Source organism: Zea mays, chromosome 7 (genome assembly GCF_902167145.1).
Source record: "Zea mays cultivar B73 chromosome 7, Zm-B73-REFERENCE-NAM-5.0, whole genome shotgun sequence".
NCBI lineage: Eukaryota > Viridiplantae > Streptophyta > Magnoliopsida > Poales > Poaceae > Zea > Zea mays.
In genome coordinates, this window is record NC_050102.1 from 161,418,888 (window position 1) to 161,434,086 (window position 15,199).

A 15,199-nucleotide genomic window follows, 5' to 3' on the forward strand; every position below is an offset into this window, starting at 1 on the left:
AAGCCATCTTGTCAACATGAGGGGTAGATATTTTCGGGATTTATCTATTGTGAGGGCTGACGAAGGAGAAAAAACTTGTCCTACTCCCGAGGAAAATGAAGTCGTGATATTCCGAAGTTTCTTCAAGGCTGGGCTTCGGTTTCCTTTAAGCAGTTTCGTCGTTGAAGTTTTGAAGATATTTGAAATCTGCCTCCATCAAATTACTCCTGAAGCAATCATAAGGATGGGAATCTTCGTATGGGCTGTGAAGAGCCAAGGTTTGGAGCCAAATGCAAAAAGTTTCTATAGTATGCATGAGTTATTATATGAGACGAAACCTTGGGGTAAAGAGCAAAAACATAACAATTTTGGCTGTTATAGCTTCGGTGCCCGCACTGGGTCAAGCTGTCCCGTGCTAACTTTTCGGAAGAGATGGCCCGGGGACTGGATGAAGGAATGGTTCTATGTGAAAAACGACTTGAAGACACGAGAAAATATTAAAGATATCATCATGCGCCCCATCTGGCAGCGTTTTGGCCTTCGAAAACCGAAGGTGGATATTGACGAAGCAGCCGAAGAATGCCGGAGAGCCTTCGGTGTAGTTTGCTCTTTCATCGGGACAATGGGATTTGATCCAGGAACACATTGCCTTCAGAGTATGGCCACTTGTAGAAAAGTGGGAAATGCCAAAGGAAACCATCAGCAAACCTGACGAAGGTGGACTAGTTAGGTTAAAATACACCTTCAGATATGGAGATAAGTTTGTCGAGCCAGATGATGACTGACTGAAATGTATTGAGGCCACAAGCGATGAACTGCTTGGACCATACTCGAAGGCAGAAGATACTGCACTGTCTGTGGCCTTCGGAGGCCGGAAGAAGAAAAGACTCAACCGAGTATTTGATGCCATTGGGTTCGTCTATCCTGACTACCGTTACCCTACACGGGGTCAAAAAAGGAAAGATACGGCTTCTGTGAAGGAAGTTGCTTCAGCCGCTCCTAGTGAGCCAGCACCGAAGAGGAAAAAGATGAAGGTTCTTACGCACCGGCCACGCTATATTGAACCGGCCACAGTGCCTGAGTTTGTCGGTGAGACCTCTTCGGCCACCGAAGCCAAGGAGCCGACTCCCGTGCCGAATATTGAAGAGCCGGCCATAATGCCGGAGATGGAAAAAATAGAAGAACCGAGGGCTGAAGAGACAAAGACATCGGAAATTTTAAGTCCTTCAGCAAGAGTTGAGGTGCCAATGCCAATGCCGAAGGCACAAAAAGACCTTACAACAACCCCCAAGAGGAAAAGAATGGTTAACGTGCTAGATGTGCTGGAAACGATAAAATCTTCAAGCTCTACTTCGAAAATAGCTACCGAAGTTCCAAAGACACAAACTGAGGCCGAAGCTACCAAAAGTCAAGCGGAAACTGAAACTGGGCTTTCAGAGCCTACCAAGAGGGAATTCTTGGAAATTGAAAAAGAAACGGAAAAAGAATCTGCAGAAGAAATTTTATCTGAGAAAATCGCCACACCTATTACTGAAGCATCTTCTGAAGCTTCTGACTATGTCTTACGTCATGCTTCGGGTAAAAATCTAACCGAAAAAGAAAAAAGAGAAGCTCAGTTCTATGCGCAAAAATTGAAATATCCAAAAGGGGCGCTGATATTCAACGGCAGCGGAGAAGAAGACTTCTTGTATTGTCTCCCTGACAGCAAGGAGATTTCTGTCTGTCGAGAGATGAGCAAGAGCTTCGGATTCCCAACATTAGAAGACGGGCTTTCGGTGTTGTCAAAAGACGAGCTGGCCGACAGCTTAGCATACAATAGTTTAAAGGTGAAAAAAGAAAAAAAATGAGATCTTTGTATTATTTTTTGAAGCCAAAATTTTTCATTTGCTTAAACTTATTAGCACATTTTTTCCCAGGGCCTTATACTTAGCAATGCCCTCAGGGCACAAAAAGATGCCGAAGATGAAGGGTGTACCATAGCCTTGAGCAATCTTCGTTCCGAAGTAATTGAACTAAGGAACGAAGGTCTCGAAAAAGATAAAATATTACATTCGTTGATGGATAAAAATAAAAGAAGACGAAGCTGCTTTCAAAGCTCAAGCTGAGGCCCAGAAGCGCGAAATTGAGGATCTTCGGAGACAGCTAGCCGAAGCTAAATAAAAATGCACAGTTGAAGAAGCTAAGCGAGAAATTAGTGAACAATGGGCAAATCATTTAGAGAAAAACGCTGAAGAGCTTCGTGCATCCAAGAAAAGATGTTATGAAAAGTCTATAGAATGTGTTAAGAAAATAAAAACGAGCTTCGCCAGCATTGGCGCGTTCTCAAGTGAAGAAAATTTCATAAGGGGCAAACCCGAGGGCCCAATTGAATGGATCAGCCACGAAGCTGAAGCTTTTGAAGAAGTTTTGAACGGCCGTGGAGACATATGTGCCTTCTCGGGTGCTAGGGGGATTGCCACTGTTTTGGAGAGAAAAGGCTGTGATCATGTGAAAACTTGGCACAAACCGAAGCCGACTTATCTTCTAAAGACATAAAAGACCCTTCGACCGAAGCAAGTTTGGTTGGTGGAAAATTTTTCACCGACATCTAGAAAAATGGTGGCCGGGAGATGGCTCAAGAAATTATACGGAAAAGCGAAAAAGGTATTCATGACGCTAGAAAAGTAGCAGAGGCCGTTGAGAAAAGTGCGGATCTCGAAGGGCGAATAGGTATTGACTACTAGTTTTTGGCTTGTTGTTGTAACTTTTTGATTTCGAACTTGTTTACACTTTGTAACACAGCCGCACTTTCTCCTCCCTCAGAGCCCGCCGAGCCATTAGCGGACCTCAACATAAAGGGGGATGACAAAATTAGAAAAATGGTCGAAGCTATCATGGACAAAGTTGTTGATCAACTACTCAACGAAGATGCAGAAGTAGTTCTAAGGGAAGATTAGATGTTATTGTAAAAACATTTGGAATGTAATATTTGTTGGACAATATGTGTAATATTTTGCAACTTTGAATGTAACATATAAGCTATTTATGATTCAATTCTTTATGATGCATGAAACTTTACGTACATACCGTTTTTGAGCCTTTGGCGAAAAAACACCTTCCCTTCTTTTCATGCTTCGTAAATAATATCCATATTTCATAAAAACATCCAATCTTCGTAAAATCAGTAACCAATAGATCTTTTCATTTTAGAGTTTGACGTAGGTATGCTTCTTCAATAATTATTTTTGTGCCTTGGCACTGTTTCTTCGCAGCAATCTCCTAATATCAACATTGAACCCCCTTGTTGCGTCATTGATGCAATATGATGTATGATGTTATGCTATGCAAATGATGTGATGATGTGATATTTGCCGAAGATCGACGTTTATTTTTCACTGTGAGCCTCCCTTAGGAGCTTCTTCGCCTTTTACTTCAGCGGAATCAGCGTTTATTTTTCGCTGTAAGCCTCCCTTAGGAGCTTCTTCGCCTTTTACTTCAGCGGAATCAGTGTTTACTTTTCGCTGTAAGCCTCCCTTAGGAGCTTCTTCGCCTTTTACTTCAGCGGAATCAGCGTTTATTTTTCGTTGTAAGCTCTGCATTCCCTTTGGAACGACTTTTGAGCAGAAAACTTACGCTCGCTCCCTTAGGAACGACTTTTTGTTGCTTCGGGAAACTTACACTGTATTCCTTAGAACGACTTTTTGTTATTTCGGAGATTCTCCTTGTAACCATAAATTCTTATGCTTCGGCAACTTTTTTTTGGACTTCGTTATTGTCGGGGACCATAATTAGGGGTACCCTCAAGGCTCCTAAATCTCAGCTGGTAACCCCCATTAGCACAAAGTTGCAAAGGCCTGATGGGTGCGACTAAGTCAAGGATCGGTCCATTCGAGGGACGCGATCACGCCTCGCCCGAGCCCAGCCTCGGGCAAGGCCAGCCGACCCCGGAGGATCTACGTCTCGCCCGAGGCCCCCCTCCAGCAACGGACACACCTTTGGCTCGCCCAAGCCCAGTCTTCACCAAGAAGCAACCTTGGCCAAATCGCCACGCCAACCGACCAAATCGCAGGGGCATTTAATGCAAATGTGGACTGACACCTTTATCCTGACGCACGCCCTCCAGTCGACAGAGCCAAAGTGACCGCAGTCACTTTGCCGCTCCACTGACCGGTCTAACAAAAGGACAGCGCCGCCTGCGCTGCTCTGACTTCTGTGCCACTCGACAGAGTGAGGCTGACAGCGGCCAAGCCTGGCCCTAGGCGCCATGGGAAACTCCGCTTCGCCTGACCCCAGGGCTCGGACTCGGGCTCAGCCCCGGAAGACAGCGAACTCCGCTCCGCCCGACCCCAGGGCTCGGACTCGGGCTCAGCCCCGGAAGACGGCGAACTCCGCTCCGCCCGACCCCAGGGCTCGGACTCGGGCTCAACCCTGGAAGACGGCGAACTCCGCTCTGCCCGACCCCAGGGCTCGGACTCGGGCTCAGCCCCGGAAGACGACAAACTCCGCTCCGCCCGACCCCAGGGCTCGGACTCGGGCTCAGCCCCGAAGAACGATGAACTCCGCTTCGCCCGACCCCAGGGCTCGGACTCAGCCCTGGCCTCAGCCGACGGTCTCCGCCTCGCCCGACCCGGGGGCTCGGACTCGACCTCGGCCTCGGAAGACAGAATCGACCTCGACCTCGGAGGAGCCTCCACATCGCCCAACCCAGGGCACAGACCGACCACGTCAACAGGAGGCGCCATCATTACCCTACCCCAAGCTGACTCAGGCTAAGGGGAACAAGACCGGCGTCCCGTCTGGCTCGCTCCGCCAGACAAGTAATGATGGCGCCCTGCACGCCCTATGACGACGGCGACTCTCAGCCCCCTTACGGAAGCAAGAGGACGTCAGCAAGGACTCGACAGCCCCGACAGCTGTCCTTCCGCCAGGCTCCAGCGCTCCTCCGACGGCCACGACACCACACGAACCGGGTGCCAAAACCTCTTCGGCTGCCACGATGGCATGTACTTAGGGCGCTAGCTCTCCTCCGCTAGACACGTTAGCACACTGCTACACCTCCCATTGTACACCTGGATCCTCTCCTTGCGCCTATAAAAGGAAGGACTAGGGGCCTCTTACAGAAGGTTGGCCGCGCGGGGAAGGACGGGACGGCGCTCGCGTGAGGCCGCTCGCTCCCTCCCGCGTGGACGCTTGTAACCCCCTACTGCAAGCGCACCCGACCTGGGCGCGGGACAAACACGAAGGCCGCGGGATTCCACCTCTCACGCCCGTCTCCCTCCGGATGCCTCCCCCCTTCGCGCTCCGTCTCGCGCCGACCCATCTGGGCTGGGGCACGCAGCGACAATTTACTCATCGGTCCAGGGACCCCCGGGTTTCGAAACGCCGACAGTTGGCGCGCCAGGTAGGGGCCTGCTGCGTGTTGACGAACAGCTTCCCGTCAAGCTCCAGATGGGCAGTCTCCAGCAACCTTTCCAGCCCGGGACGGTGCTCCGTTTCGGAAGTCTTGAGTTCATGTCCCTCGACGGCAGCTACGACATGATACTCCTTCCCCCGCCGTGCGACAGCGACAATGGCGGCCGACAGCCCGCCCGCCGGCGGCGGAATCGACGACGTCTTCCCCGCGTGGTGGAAGAACAACATTCGAGCTCGCCCCGTCTCCTCCCCCGCCGACGGAGGAGGAGGCGGAGCAACCAAGGCCAAGCAGGAGGCGGCACCTCGTCGGCTGTCGAGCGAGTCGACGGGGCCGGCGCCCCAACGGGCGGCACGTCGGGCATCGACCTCGCGTCTGAGACGAAGACGAGCGTCGTCTCCCCGCAACACGCCAATCCCAAGCAAACGGATGACGCCAGCTCGCTCGCGAAGGACTTGCTGGGCGTCACCCTCGTACCTGGGACGACGGTGCAGTCAGTCCCTGATGTGACTTCGTCACCGCCCGTCGACCAAGAGGTACCAACTGATTCCCATATCACGCCTTTTGGATTCAGCCTCGACCCGCCAAGCGACTTCGCTTTGGTGGACGCTCTCGTAGAGGCGAGTCCAAACCCTCTGGGGTATCGTATGCGGTCACCCTGGGACCGGCTGACGGACGTCTCGACCTACGGGCCCTCGGGATCCGAGGAAGATGACGAGCCCGACTTTTGTTGGGATTTCTCCGGACTTGGTAACGCCAGTGCCATGCGGGACTTCATGACCGCATGCAACTACTGCCTTTCCGACTGTTCTGACGGTAGCCGCAGCCTTGGCGACGAGGACTGCGGCCCAAGTCGTGAATGTTTCCACGTCGATCTAGGGGGTCCCTCCGAAGGCAACCATCTTGGTATGCCGGAGAACGGTGATCTCCCTAGGCCTGTGCCTCGCGTTGACATCCTACGAGAGCTAGCTGTGGTCCCCGTTCCGGCGGGGGGTCATGACCCACAGCTCGAGCAAATCCGCGGGGTGTAGGCCAGGCTCGACGAGGGAGCAGGAACACTTGAGCCGATCCGCCGGGACATCGGGCAGGAATGGGCGGGCCAACCTCCGGCCGGAGAAGTGCGTCATCTACCCCAGGGTATCCAGCACCGCATCGCCGACAATGTTAGGGTAAGGCCGCCACCCACCTCCAGCGGAGTCGGCCAGAACCTGGCTGCAGCGGCAATGCTTCTCCGCGCGATGCCGGAGCCATCAACCACCGAGGGCGCGGCGAATTCAGGAAGAGCTCAAGAATCTCCTGGAGGACGACGCGGCCCGACGGGCCGAAAGCTCCGCCTCCCGAAGGCAGGGGTACCCCTCGGAACATCGCGCCGCGACTTCCCGATTCATGCGGGAAGCCTTGGTCCACACCGGGCGCACGTGCAACACGGCGCCTGCGGCCCCGGGTCGCCTCGGCAACGAGCACCATCACCGCAACCGTCGGGCCCACCTCGACGAGAGGGTGCGCCGAGGCTACCACCCCAGGCGTGGGGGACGCTACGACAGCGGGGAAGATCGGAGTCCCTCGCCCGAACCACCCGGTCCGCAGGCTTTCAGCCGCGTCATACGACGGGCGTCGTTCCCGACCCAGTTCTGAACCCCGACTACTATCACAAAGTACTCGGGGGAGACGAGACCGGAACTGTGGCTCGCGGACTACAGGTTGGCTTGCCAGCTGGGTGGAACGGACGATGACAACCTCATCATCCGCAACCTCCCCCTGTTCCTCTCCGACACCGCTCGCACCTGGTTGGAGCACCTGCCTCCGGGGCAGATCTCCAACTGGGACGACCTGGTCCAAGCCTTCGCCGGCAATTTCCAGGGCACGTACGTGCGCCCTGGAAACTCCTGGGACCTCCGAAGCTGCCGACAGCAGCCGGGAGAGTCTCTTCGGGACTACATCCGGCGATTCTTGAAGCACCGCACCGAGCTGCCCAACATCACCGATTCAGATGTCATCGGCGCGTTCCTCGCCGGCACCACCTGCCGCGACCTGGTGAGCAAGCTGGGTCGCAAGACCCCCACCAGGGCGAGCGAGCTGATGGACATCGCCACCAAGTTCCCTCTGGCCAGGAGGCGGTTGAGGCTATCTTTCGGAAGGACAAGCAGCCCCAGGGCCACCCACCGGAAGATGCCCCCGAGGCGTCAACTCAACGCGGCGCCAAGAAGAAAGGCAAGAAGAAGTCGCAAGCAAAATGCGACGCCGCTGACGCGGACATTGTCGCCGCCGCCGAGTACAAGAACCCTCGGAAACCCCCCGGAGGTGCCAACCTCTTCGACAAGATGCTCAAGGAGTCGTGCCCCTATCATCAGGGGCCCATCAAGCACACCCTTGAGGAGTGCGCCATGCTTCGGCGCCACTTTCACAAGGCCGGGCCACCCGCGGAAGGTGGCAGGGCTCGCGATGACGATAAGAAGGAAGATCACCAGGCAGGAGAGTTCCCCGAGGTCCGCGACTGCTTCATGATCTACGGTGGGCAAGCGGCGAACGCCTCGGCTCGGCACCGCAAGCAAGAGCGTCGGGAGGTCTGTTCGGTAAAGGTGACGGCGCCAGTCTACCTAGACTGGTCCGACAAGCCCATCACCTTCGACCAAGCCGACCACCTCGACCACGTGCCGAGCCCGGGGAAATACCCGCTCGTTGTCGACCCCGTCATCGGCGACGTCAGGCTCACCAAGGTCCTCATGGACGGAGGCAGCAGCCTCAACATCATCTACGCCGAGACCCTCGGGCTCCTGCGTGTTGATCTGTCCTCGGTCCGGGCAGGTGCTGCACCTTTCCACGGGATCATCCCCAGGAAGCGCGTCCAGCCCCTCGGGCAACTCGACCTTCCCGTCTGCTTTGGGACACCCTCCAACTTCCGAAGGGAGACCCTCACGTTCGAGGTGGTCGGGTTCCGAGGAACCTACCACGCAGTACTGGGGAGGCCATGCTACGCGAAGTTCATGGCCGTCCCCAACTACACCTACCTCAAGCTCAAGATGTCGGGCCCCAATGGGGTCATCACCGTCGGCCCTACGTACCGACACGCGTTCAAATGCGACGTGGAGTGAGTGGAGTACGCCGAGGCCCTCGCTGAATCTGAGGCCCTCATCGCCGACCTGGAGAGCCTCTCTAAGGAGGTGCCAGACGTGAAGCGCCACGCCGGCAACTTCGAGCCAGCGGAGACGGTTAAATTCGTCCCCCTCGACCCCAGCAGCGACGCCTCCAAGCAGATCCGGATCGGCTCCGAGCTCGATCCCAAATAGGGAGCAGTGCTCGCCGACTTTCTCTGCGCAAACGCCGACGTTTTCGCGAGGAGTCCCTCGGACATGCCCGACATACCGAGGGATGTCGCCGAGCACTCGCTGGATATCCGAGCTGGGGCCCGACCCGTGAAGCAGCCTCTACGCCGATTCGACGAGGAAAAGCGCAGAGCCATAGGCGAGGAGATCCACAAGCTAATGGCGACAGGGTTCATCAAAGAGGTATTCCATCTCGAATGGCTTGCCAACCCCGTGCTTGTGAAAAAGAAAGGAGGGAAATGGCGGATGTGTGTAGACTACACCGGTCTAAACAAAGCATGTCTGAAGGTTCCCTACCCTCTGCCTCGCATCGACCAAATCGTGGATTCCACTGCTGGGTGCGAAACCCTGTCTTTCCTCGATGCCTACTCGGGGTATCACCAAATCAGGATGAAAGAGTCCGACCAGCTCGCGACTTCTTTCATCACACCCTTCGGCATGTACTGCTATGTTACCATGCCGTTCGGCTTGAGGAATGCGGGTGCAACGTACCAACGGTGCATGAACCACGTGTTCGGCGAACACATTGGCCGGACGGTCGTGGCCTACGTCGATGACATCATAGTCAAGACGAGGAAAGCCTCCGACCTCCTTTCCGACCTTGAAGTGACATTCCGATGTCTCAAGGCGAAAGGTGTGAAGCTCAATCCCGAAAAGTGTGTCTTCGGGGTTCCCCGAGGCATGCTCTTGGGGTTCATCGTCTCCGAGCGGGGCATTGAGGCCAACCTGGAGAAGATCACAACCATCACCAGCATGGGGCCCATCAAGGACTTGAAAGGCGTACAGAGAGTCATGGGATGCCTTGCGGCTCTGAGCCGCTTCATCTCGCGCCTCGGCGAAAGAGGCCTGCCTCTGTACCGCCTCTTAAGGAAGGCCGAGTGCTTCACTTGGACCCCTGAGGCCGAGGAAGCCCTCGGGGACCTGAAGGCGCTCCTTACAAACGCGCCCATCTTGGTGCCCCCCGCTGCCGGAGAAGCCCTCTTGATCTACGTCGCCGCGACCACTCAGGTGGTTAGCGCCGCGATTGTGGTTGAGAGATGAGAAGAGGGGCATGCATTGCCCGTCCAGAGGCCAGTCTACTTCATCAGCGAGGTACTGTCCGAGACCAAGATCCGCTACCCCCAAATTCAGAAGTTGCTATACGCGGTGATCCTGACGCGGCAGAAGTTGCGACACTACTTCGAGTCTCATCTGGTAACTGTGGTGTCATCCTTCCCCTTGGGGAGATCATCCAGTGCCGAGAGGCCTCGGGTAGAATTGCAAAGTGGGCGGTGGAAATCATGGGCGAAACGATCTCGTTCGCCCCTCGGAAGGCCATCAAGTCCCAGGTGTTGGCGGACTTCGTGGCTGAATGGGTTGACACCCAGCTCCCAACAGCTCCAATCCAACCAGAACTCTGGACCATGTTCTTCGATGGGTCGCTGATGAAGACAGGAGCAGGCGCAGGCCTGCTCTTCATCTCGCCCCTCGGGAAGCACCTACGCTATGTGCTACGCCTCCATTTTCTGGCGTCCAACAATGTGGCTGAGTATGAGGCTCTGGTCAATGGTTTGCGCATCGCCATCGAGCTAGGGGTCAGACCCCTCGACGCTCGCGGTGACTCGCAGCTCGTCATCGACCAAGTCATGAAGAACTCCCACTGCCGCGACCCGAAGATGGAAGCCTACTGCGATGAGGTTCGGCGCCTGGAAGACAAGTTCTACGGGCTCGAGCTCAACCACATCGCCTGGCGCTACAACGAGACTGCGGACGAGCTGGCTAAAATAGCCTCGGGGCGAACAACGGTTCCCCCGGACGTCTTCTCCCGAGACCTGCATCAACCCTCCGTCAAGACCGACGACACGTCCGAGCCCGAGATGGCCTCGGCCGAGCCTGAGGCACCCTCGGCTCAGTCCGAGGTACCCTCGGCTCGGCCCGAGGCACCCTCAGCTCAGCCCGAGGTACCCTCGGCCCCCGAGGGTGAGGCACTGCGCATCGAGGAGGAGCAAGGCGGGGTCACGCCTAATCAAAACTGGCAGACCCCGTACCTGCAATATCTCCACCGAGGAGAGCTACCCCTCGACCGAGCCGAAGCTCGGCGGTTGGCGCGGCGCGCCAAGTCGTTTGTCTTGCTGGGGGACGGGAAGGAACTCTACCACCGCAGCCCCTCAGGCATCCTCCAGCGATGCATTTCCATCGCCGAAGGCCAGGAGCTCCTACAAGAGATACACTCGGGGGCTTGCGGCCATCACACAGCACCTCGAGCCCTTGTTGGAAACGCCTTCCGACAAGGTTTCTACTGGCCGACAGCGGTGGCCGACGCCACTAGAATTGTCCGCACCTGCGAAGGGTGTCAGTTCTACGCAAGGAAGACCCACCTGCCCGCTCAGGCCCTGCAGACGATACCCATCACCTGGCCTTTTGCTGTGTGGGGTCTGGACCTCGTCGACCCCTTGCAGAAGGCACCCGGGGGCTATACGCACCTGTTGGTCGCCATCGACAAATTCTCCAAGTGGATTGAGGTCCGACCCCTAAACAGCATCAGGTCCGAACAGGCGGTGGCGTTCTTCACCAACATCATCCATCGCTTTGGGGTCCCGAACTCCATCATCACCGACAACGGCACCCAGTTCACGGGCAGAAAGTTCCTGGACTTCTGCGAGGATCACCACATCCGGGTGGACTGGGCCGCCGTGGCTCACCCCATGACGAATGGGCAAGTAGAGCGTGCCAACGGCATGATTCTACAAGGACTCAAGCCTCGGATCTACAACGACCTCAACAAGTTCGGCAAGCGATGGATGAAGGAACTCCCCTCGATGGTCTGGAGTCTGAGGACAACACCGAGCCGAGCCACGGGCTTCACACCGTTCTTTCTAGTCTATGGGGCCGAGGCCATCTTGCCCACAGACTTAGAATACGGTTCCCCGAGGACGAGGGCCTACGCCGACCAAAGAAACCAAGCTAATCGAGAAGACTCGCTGGACCAGCTGGAAGAGGCTCGGGACATGGCCTTACTACACTCGGCGCGGTACCAGCAGTCCCTGCGACGCTACCACGCCCGAGGGGTTCGGTCCCGAGACCTTCAGGTGGGCGACCTGGTGCTTCGACTGCGACAAGACGCCCAAGGGCGGCACAAGCTCACGCCTCCCTGGGAAGGGCCGTTCGTCATCGCCAAAGTTCTGAAGCCCGGAACATACAAGCTGGCCAACAGTCAAGGCGAGGTCTACATCAACGCTTGGAACATCCAACAGCTACGTCGCTTCTACCCTTAAGATGCTTTCAAGTTGTTCGTATGCCTCGTTCCCACGCAAAGTTTAGTCATCAAGGAAGGGTCAGCCTTGCCTCGGCAAAGCCCGACCCTCCCTCGGGGGCTAAAAGGGGGGAACCCCCTCTGCGTCGAAATTTTCCTCGAAAAAAGATCTTTTCTGCCAGAATGTCTTTCGTGCTTTTCGACTACTTCGAAAGTGGATCCTGAAAACAACAGAGTACACGTAAGCAGCCAAGGCTGACCGAGTTGAGGGACTCCTACGCCTCCGGGATACGAATACCTCACTCATCACCTTCTGCGATAAGTAACTCGCGTTCGGATAGGTGATTCCGCGGACCGAACAAGTCTTTACGCTCGAAAGCTCCTCTACCGAAACGATTCTTCGGGCCTTCTCGACTGCGTCGGTGACAGAACCCTATGGACGGGTAAGAGTGCGCGTAAGTGTCGGGGACCATAATTAGGGGTACCCTCAAGACTCCTAATTCTCAGCTGGTAACCCCCATCAGCATAAAGCTGCAAAGGCCTGATGGGTGCGATTAGGTCAGAGATCAGTCCATTCGAGCGACTCGATCACGCCTCGCCCGAGCCTAGCCTCGGACAAGGGCAGTCGACCCTGGAGGATTTCCGTCTCGCCCGAGGCCCTCCTCCGACGGCGAACATATTTCCGGCTCGCCCGAGGCCCTGCCTTCGCTAAGAAGCAACCCTGACTAAATCACCGCACCGACCGACCAAATCGCAGGAGCATTTAATGCAAAGGTGGCCTGACACCTTTATCCTGACGCGCGCCCCCCGGCAGAGCCGAAGTGACCGTCGTCACTTCGCCGCTCCACTGACCGGCCTGACAGAAGGACAGCGCCGCCTGCGCCACTCCGACTGCGGTGCCACTTGACAGAGTGAGGCTGACAGGCAGTCAGGCCCTGCCGAAGGCACCATAGGAAGCTCCGCTTCGCCCGACCCAGGGCTCGGACTCGGGCTAAGTCCCGGAAGACGGCGAACTCCGCTCCGCCCGACCCAGGGCTCGGACTCGGGCTAAGTCCCGGAAGACGGCGAGTTCCGCTCCGCCCGACCCAGGGCTCGGACTTGGGCTAAGTCCCGGAAGACGGCGAACTCCGCTCCGCCCGACCCAGGGCTCGGAATCGGGCTAAGTCCCGGAAGACGACGAACTCCGCTCCGCCCGACCCAGGGCTCGGACTCGGGCTAAGTCCCGGAAGACGACGAACTCCGCTCCGCCCGACCTAGGGCTCGGTCTCGGGCTAAGTCCCGGAAGACGACGAACTCCGCTTCGCCCGACCCCAGGGCTCGGACTCCGCCCTGGCCTCTGCCGACGACCTCCGCCTCGCCCGACCCAGGGGCTCGGACTCGGCCTCGGCCACGGAAGACAGACTCGACCTCGGCTTCGGAGGAGCCTCCACATCGCCCAACCTAGGGCGCAAGCCAGCCACGTCAACAGGAGGCGCCATCATCACCCTACCCCGAGCTGACTCGGGCCGCAGGGAACAAGACCGGTGTCCCATCTGGCTAGCTCCGCCAGATAGGCAATGATGGCGCCCCGCATACTCTGTGACGACGACGGCTCTCAGCCCCCTTACGGAAGCAAGAGGATGTCAGCAGGGACCCAACCGCTCCGACAGCTGTCCCTCCGCCAGGCTCCATCGCTCCTCCGACGGCCACGACATCACACCAGCTGGGTGCCAAAATCTCTCCGGCTGCCACAACGGCATGTACTTAGGGCGCTAGCTCTCCTCCGCTAGACACGTAGCACTCTGATATACCCCCCATTGTACACCTGGATCCTCTCCTTACGCCTATAAAAGGAAGGACCAGGGCCCTCTTAGAGAGGGTTGGCCGCGCGGGGACGAGGACGAGACAGGCGCTCGCTTGGGGCCGCTCGCTCCCTCTCCCGCGTGGACGCTTGTAACCCCCTACTGCAAGCGCACCCGAACTGGGCGCGGGACAAACACGAAGGCCGCGGGATTCCCACCTCTCTCACGCCGGTCTCCGGCCGCCTCGCTCTCCCCCCTTCGCGCTCGCCCTCGCGCTCGACCCATCTGGGCTGGGGCACGCGGCGACATTCACTCGTCGGCCCAGGGACCCCCCGGTCTCGAAACGCCGACAGTAAGCGGCAAGGCCGACCGAGCCGAGGGATTCCTACGCCTCCGGGATACGGATACCTCACTCATCGCCTTCCGTGAAAAGCAACTCTCGCTCGCACAAACAATTCTGTTACCGACAAACAAGTCCAGATACTCGAAACAAGAGGAAAAGAAACGCAGCTTTACAACACGACGATGGTGTGTTTGGGCCTCGGCGGCCGCAGAAAACATACGCACACTACAAGATAATCCAATCCTGCAGGCTCGGATCTTGACACTTGAAGGGAGCAGCAGCACCCTCGGCGTCAACTACACGTTCAGCGAGGTCCGACCTAGCCTCGGACGGCGAAGCAGTCGGAGAGTTTCCACTCTGAAGGATGACATCATCACCACGCCCAGGCCATCGCCGCCAGGGTCTTCTCCAGGAATCTGGCTCGAGCAGACGGCTCGACCGGTCACCCTGAGGCCTTGGCCAGCTGTCCCCCGAAGACATCAGCCCGGCCCGAGGCCTCGACAACTCAATTCCGGCGTCGGTCCCGCCAGTGGACGACCCGGCCATGCTCTGGCCGACCAAGTCTTCTTTTCGAGCAAACTCTGCCTCTGTCCGTGCTGACACCGCTACCCCTGGCTTCGGCTCATCGAAGAGCGGCCGAGGGGTTCCTTTAACTAAGCAAGAGAAGCCTCAGACAGCAAGGTCGACCGAGCCGAGGGACTCCTACGCCTCTGGGATACGGATACCTCACTCGTCACCTTTGCACGGGGCGACTCACGCTTGGTGAAGCGGTTCTGTTAGCCGACATACGAGTCTTGGTGCTCGAAATGAGGAAAAAACACGGCTCCGTGCCAAAAATACACACGTGTTCAGGCCCCGACAGCCACAATGAACAAAAACACCGGCATTCAAGGTGCCATTACAAACGGAACCCCGGTTCCACCTCCGCAGGTACGAACAACCCCACACGATTGGGGGGCCTGCGGAGCAACAGAAGACTGACGAATGGCTCGCGCACGCGCAACGGCCGCCTCGCGAACCACTCGCCCGGTCGCATTAACTCTACGGCGGGACATGCGGTGCCTCAGGCAGGAGAAGCGAGCGACGCTTCGCCTTCACCATAATGACCGCGTCAAAAAAGGTACGCCACGTCATTCGATTTCGTATCATTTT